The sequence below is a fragment of the Psammomys obesus genome, unplaced genomic scaffold, assembly GCF_907164565.1.
Source record: "Psammomys obesus unplaced genomic scaffold, mPsaObe1.curated_primary_1811, whole genome shotgun sequence".
NCBI classification, from domain to species: domain Eukaryota; kingdom Metazoa; phylum Chordata; class Mammalia; order Rodentia; family Muridae; genus Psammomys; species Psammomys obesus.
In genome coordinates, this window is record NW_026596152.1 from 279,557 (window position 1) to 285,606 (window position 6,050).

Sequence of the window (6,050 nt, forward strand, 5' to 3'; positions counted from 1 at the left end):
ACAAACAAACAGCTCTCCATAAGATACATTTTAAAAACTGCAATTTTTTTTTCAATTAGCACAAACCATACGGCTGGGTTTTATTTAATAAAATTGATAAAATAAATATCAAAGTATTTTTATTTTCCCCCAAAGGATCGAGAAACTTTTAAATTTTGTCAGATTATCCAAGATCATTGTCATACCCAAATGCCTGATAAACTTTAAATATTTTATAGCCTTAAACATTTAAACAATTTTTAAAACTCGTCCCTGCAATATCAAAGCAAAGTATTTTTTCAGGAGTGAATTCACAAAGCATAACCATAATTTTAAAGTCAAAACCAGATAAAAGTTTAAACCAGATTTTAAGACCAAAATTTATCAGTGAAAACAACCCAATCTTCAGAACCAATATTAACTTAGAACAAGACTTTCTTCTTATCTTAAAAGGAAATAAAATCATTTTGACTCAGAGATTTTGCAACCTTTGTTCTTTTCCTGAGCCACACCATTTGGCAATTTACATTGTTGTTATTTAAACATATGTATTCATAGACCCTACAAACACATAGGCACATATACGTGTTTTAAACAAGGATTTGAATTTAACCTTAAAACATACCCAATTATTTTTGATCATATCAACCATTTAAGACCAATTGAAAACAATCATATAATGGCCATATATTTCCTAAATTACTGTTTGATCTGTAAGTTGCAAGCCCCCTAGGTGGGAGGAGGGAAGAGAGGAGCAAGAGGGTGTGGTGAGCTCCTGCCGCTCCCTTCCCTGCTGAGCTGGCATGAAGGCAAGGGGGAGGAGTTTTTCCTCACTCTCGGCAGCCAGAGCAGCTCCTGTCCTGGAGCAGCTACGGTGACAATCCCCGCCTAGCCTTGTATAAGGACTTCCACCTAGCAAGCCCACGAGCCTTGCCTGCTCCCTTGGCTCCCTGTGAGCTTCACTCTAGCTTACCTCCCCCGCGGGTCCTGAACCTGCTTCCTGGCCGGGCCTCTCCCCTCCCCCACGCTCTTTAGCTGTCTATCGCAACAAGGGGCCACATCAAGCCCGTGTCCTGCTGGGTGTGCATTGTTGTTTCACAGACCTTTAAGTGCCTGAGCACCGCCTGCCCAAGCTCCGGCCCCAGCTCCACATGTCTCCCCAGCCACCCGAAAGCATTCCCTCCTCGGCTCCCTCAGGAGGGAGAGCACACTGCTTGGTGTCCTGCCATGCAGCCGTGTGCACTCCCGGGCCGAGAACTAGTTCTAATTTTAACTGTCCTCTGTCTGAATTTTCATCAGTCTAAGTCTACAAAGAAACAGACACAGAAAAATACATACATACATAAGAAAACACTTATTACACTTGCTACAAAAATTAGACAGACAGAACACGACACAAGCCGCGCGGCACGAGAGCGACGCAAAACTGAAAGCAAAACTTCAGATGGAGACTGCGCTGGAGGTCCGGTTCCTGCATCTCCCAGATGAAACACGTAGCCCTCGAACAGGGGTGAAGCCCCGAAAAGTCCGGGTCAGGCCGTGTTTCCACTTTTACGAGGGACTCGAACCCTTGGGAGGGACTCGAACCCTCACAACAAACGGGAGCCAAAACCTAGCCCCCTCTCAGACCCCCTGAGACGTCTGCCGGGGGTGCAGAAGAGAAGTCCGAGCCCGTCGGCTCCTTCTGGCTTCCGCCCTAATACGGATGACTTGGCCAAGCCTCAGATTCGGATGCAAACACTTAAGACAGAGACCAACTGACACACAGACAAACAAGTTCTGCCGGCAATCTTACCTCCCGAATTTGGGTCGGTGGTCCCTGGGTAGGGGTCTCAAATCTCGGTGGGACCTCCAAATGAAAGACTCCCAGTAGAGTCTCTCTAGACGGGGAGACCCCGCTTCCCAAGGAACAGCGAAACCAGCCTTCGGATGCAAGCCGCAAGAGGTTTATTTTGATACACGGGTACCCGGGGTGACAAAGCCTTCCGGAAGACTTGCGCCCTCTGGGTGGAAAGCTGGGTTTTTATAGGGTTTTAGAGCAGAAGCGCAGGTACAGAAGCGAGAAGCATGGTTACAGGGAGCTGATTGGTACATTTAAATGAGACCACAATTTGAGTCAGAGTTTGGCAGAAATACCAGGAACTGGGTGGTCGAGACGGTCATGATGACCCCTTAACTTGGCCCGCCACATGTTGTTTTTCTTAGGACCCTTATCTCAACTGGAACAGTCTCACAGATATCCCATGAGGGTGATTAACACAAGCTGTTTTTAGCTCAACTGGGGCAGCCTGACCGCAGATATGACACAGCTGGGTTTCTCAGTAATTTTCCAGTTCCCCACCTAGCCTACAGAGTTTCTCAACACAGTGGTGTCTCACAAAATGGCGTTTAGCTATGTTTAACTTAGGGTGAGGCAGGGGTCTTTCAACAGCAGCCAGGGTCACAACATTCCCCAGCACACAGGCCCCAGTGTGGACTCAACGCTCAGAACCCCAAGACGAAAATCAACACCAAAGTTTAACGTTGAGGAGCTGTCCACGGGGACGGGAGGGGCCACAGATGGGACAGGGGGAGTGACAAGGACAGAGACACTAATGCGTGGGTTTTGTAACACGTGGGTGTCACACGACCACTGATGTTCCCTGCTGACAGAGATGTGAACATGTTCCCATTAGAGGGGGTGGAACAAGCAGAGGGACAGGGCTTAAAGAGTACAAAACTCCAGAAGCCTGAAGACTAGAGTCCACGAGGTGGGAGAGACCAGATGAGTCACGTGAGCAGAGAAAAGCGGCTGAAGGTGACTGGTGCTGCCCCTTCTCCACCCAGCCTGCTCAGCCACGCGCTGGTGACCAGCATGCCCTGCCCTGGGGACACGCCAGCCCGGACATCTCTGGAACACTGAAGCTGGGAGGCTCTTTTTTGGCCCCGCAAACTGAGCTGGAAGCCCCCAGAGTCTTTTCTTAGCTCATGGAGCAAGGAAAGAGGCCAAAGCTAGAGCTCTCCTTTTCCGGGGAATCAGCTGTTACCTGTATAACTGTAAGGGTACCAGACGGAATTGTGGCAGTCTTTTTTTGAGACAGTGTCTCCCTATGTAACTCTGGCTGGCCTAAAGCTCACTATGCAGACCATGTTGGCTTCAGACTTACAAAGATCCACCTGCCTCTGCCTTCCAAGTATTGGGATTAAGGTATGTCATCAGGCCCTGTTTACTTTTTATCTTATTTTGAGACACTAAGTTTCCCAAGCCGGCCTCCAGCTCACAGTCCTGCTGCTCTAGGCTCCAGAGCACCTGGGATTACAGACACGCAGTATCATGCCCGGCTCAACATCTCCTAGATTTTCTTTGTTTTGAACAAAATCAGCGCTTGGAAAATCTACATTTGTATAACAATATATGGAAAATCACCTGATCATAGTAAAACAAGACAGAATGAAAGTTAGTTATGAGAGCAGGATGTGGTGCCCAAGTCTGTAATCCTACAGCTCAGGAGGCCAAGGCAGGAAGAGCATCACAAATCTGAAGCTAGCCTTGGCTACAGAGACCCTATCACCAACAAGCAAAGCTAACAAAGGGGAGGACCTCACAGGCAGTCTTCCACATTCTTATTTTTACTTTGAATTCTGCCAGTGACATAATAATGTTGTTTGTAGGTGACCTCTCACACAGAAACCAGAGCCAGTCTCCACTCATTCTCTCAGAGACAAAAGCCACACAAGAAGCCTCATTCTCATACACTCCCAGAGTCTAAGTAAATGCATGTTCCCACGCACCATTTCCTATCTTCGTGACTCACTTCTCCTTACTACGGCTACGCTGAGCTATCCCTGAAGATGGGGGCTCCCACCTGAGGAGGCTGAACACAGCTGGCTGTCATGTTGAGGGATGGCAGGGTCCTCAACCCTCAACGCTGCAGACCTGGACTTGTCTTTACAAGGCACACTAGGAGAAAAGTCTCAGCAACCTCATTCAGAAAGCCCCGACGCACAGACGCACACACCTGTTAATGAAGTGACTAATCAAAACAGCACGTTTTGAAGCCGGGTGAGCTGAATTCCATTACTCATCTGGCTCCAGGACAACCTCCTGCAGTTGTCACCAACATCTGCAAGAGGACGCCCTGGTCCTCTGAAGCCAGCTCTCACTAGCCCGTCTCACCTCCTCTTCTAAACTACAGTTGCCATGCTGCTTCCTGTTTGCTGCTCTTCAAGGCCTTCAGAACGAATACCCCATCTAGCTCACAATGCTCCCATGATTAGGCCTGTTTCCTTTACCACATCCTACCTCACATTCTCCACAAACAGCTGGCAGCTGCAGATGTGCTCAGTGTCCCGCCGTCCAAACACTCTCCATTCTTTAAAGCTTTTCTGCCTCTGAAAACAAATTATCCTCGTTTCCCGGAAGACCGCTGCCAGCCTGTGCATCCTGGAGACGCAGCCAAGGTAACGTGCAATCCCTCCGTTTCCTCCCTCATCTGCAGGCTCTAACAGACGTCGCTGCTGCTACTTCTTCACCACCTTCTGTTTTGTTTCTGTTTTGAAACAGGGTTTCTCTGTGTAGCCCTGGGTGTCCTAGACTTGCTTTGCACACCAGACCAGGCTGGCCTCAAAATCGCAGAGCTCTAGCTGCCTCTGCCTCCAAGGCTGGGATTACAGGGCTGTAGCACCGTCAGGGGTGGATGTTACTTCTTCGCACCGCCATTATCCGCCGTGTTAGCGTCTCCACCTTCCCAGTGCTTCAACCCTTCAACACCCATGCTGTGGTGGCCCCCAACCACAATTATTTCCTTGCTACTTCGTAACTATTAATTTTGCTGTTATGAATCATAATGCAGATAACCGTTTTCCAATGGCTGTAGGTCCTTCTAAAAGGGACATTCAGTTCCCAAAGGAGCCGAAAGGCAGGGGCTGAGGACCACTGCTGGGACTCTCAGTGCAGGGCACATTTCTGATATTTGGTAAATATTATGTGAAATTTTGTGTGCTGTCTGGGTAACAAGTCTGCAGGGTTGTTTTTGTTTTAGAAGGTTCCATTCACCTTTGTACCTAAAGAGACCAAAGTGGTCTCTTTACTCACATATAACTGGTATATGTTTACTCACATATAACTGGTATCAATTATTTATAAAAATAAAGTCTTAACCCAGCATGGTGGTACATACCTTTAATCCCAGGACTTGGGAGACAGAAGCAGTGGGTATCTGAGAGGCTGAGGTCAACCTGGTCAAACAGTGTGTTCCAGACTAGCCAGAGATACACAGTGTGACCCTATCTCAAAAAATTAAACTAAATCGGGCATGGTGGTGCACACCTTCAATCCCAGCGCGCAGGGAGGCAGAGGCAGGAGGATCGATATGAGTTCGTGGCCAGCCTGGTCTAGAAGAGTCCAGGAAGCCAAGACTACAGTGAGAAGCCCTGAGTTGAAACCGAAACGGGGGGGGGGGGGGGGGGGCAGAATCAAACTAAAACAAAATAAAAAGTTTCTTCTCCCAAGACACTATACTTCCTCCTCAGGCACCCAGGATCAAGGGAACTCCATTAATCCTGTGCTCAATTCGGCTCCCTCATTATTAATATTACTTTAATTGTGTGTTGATGTGTGCTGCTGCTTTCGCACTTGAGTGCAGCTGCCCGAGGGAGCCACGCCCCAGAGCTGTAGTTACAGACAGTATGAGGAGCCTGAGTGAGTTCTGGGAACCAAACCCGGGTCCTCTGGAAGAGCAGCAAGTACTCTTAGCCGCGGAGCCCTTCAACCCCAGTCTTTAACACTCATACACCAATATCCTGCCTGCCGTTCGTCTAGCGGCATACTCAGTGGAGTACCGCGGAGAGAGAACAGGAAAACAGGCCCAGGTCTTAGGCGTGGACCCTGCTCCTCAGCTTCCCCGGCCGACAAGGCCTGGATGCCGCACCGGGACGCGTCCCCGCACGGCCCAGGCTCCACCCTCTCCTCTCCGAGGGCAGGTGCGTAACCCCCGCCCCGGGGCCACCGAGTCCAAGGTCAGACGCAGACCCAGGTCGGGGGCGGGCCTACACTCGGGACCGCGCCTCGAGGCTGCGAGGCCCGCGCCCTC

At 49.3% G+C, this 6,050-nt stretch overlaps 1 protein-coding gene across 4 annotated transcripts in view; it reads right to left on the reverse strand.

Annotated features, from left to right (window-relative positions):
• The window catches only part of Zfp3 (ZFP3 zinc finger protein), a 42,336-nt gene that overhangs the window by 35,827 nt on the left and 459 nt on the right, over positions 1–6,050 (reverse strand). The window contains exon 1 of one of the 4 annotated variants that reach the window (XM_055594189.1): positions 4,262–5,392. The exons of the other annotated variants lie outside the window; for them this stretch is intronic. The gene's annotated coding sequence lies outside the window, so the exon portion shown is untranslated. Of the gene's footprint in view, positions 1–4,261; positions 5,393–6,050 lie in introns of those variants that run through there. 4 annotated transcript variants of the gene reach the window in all.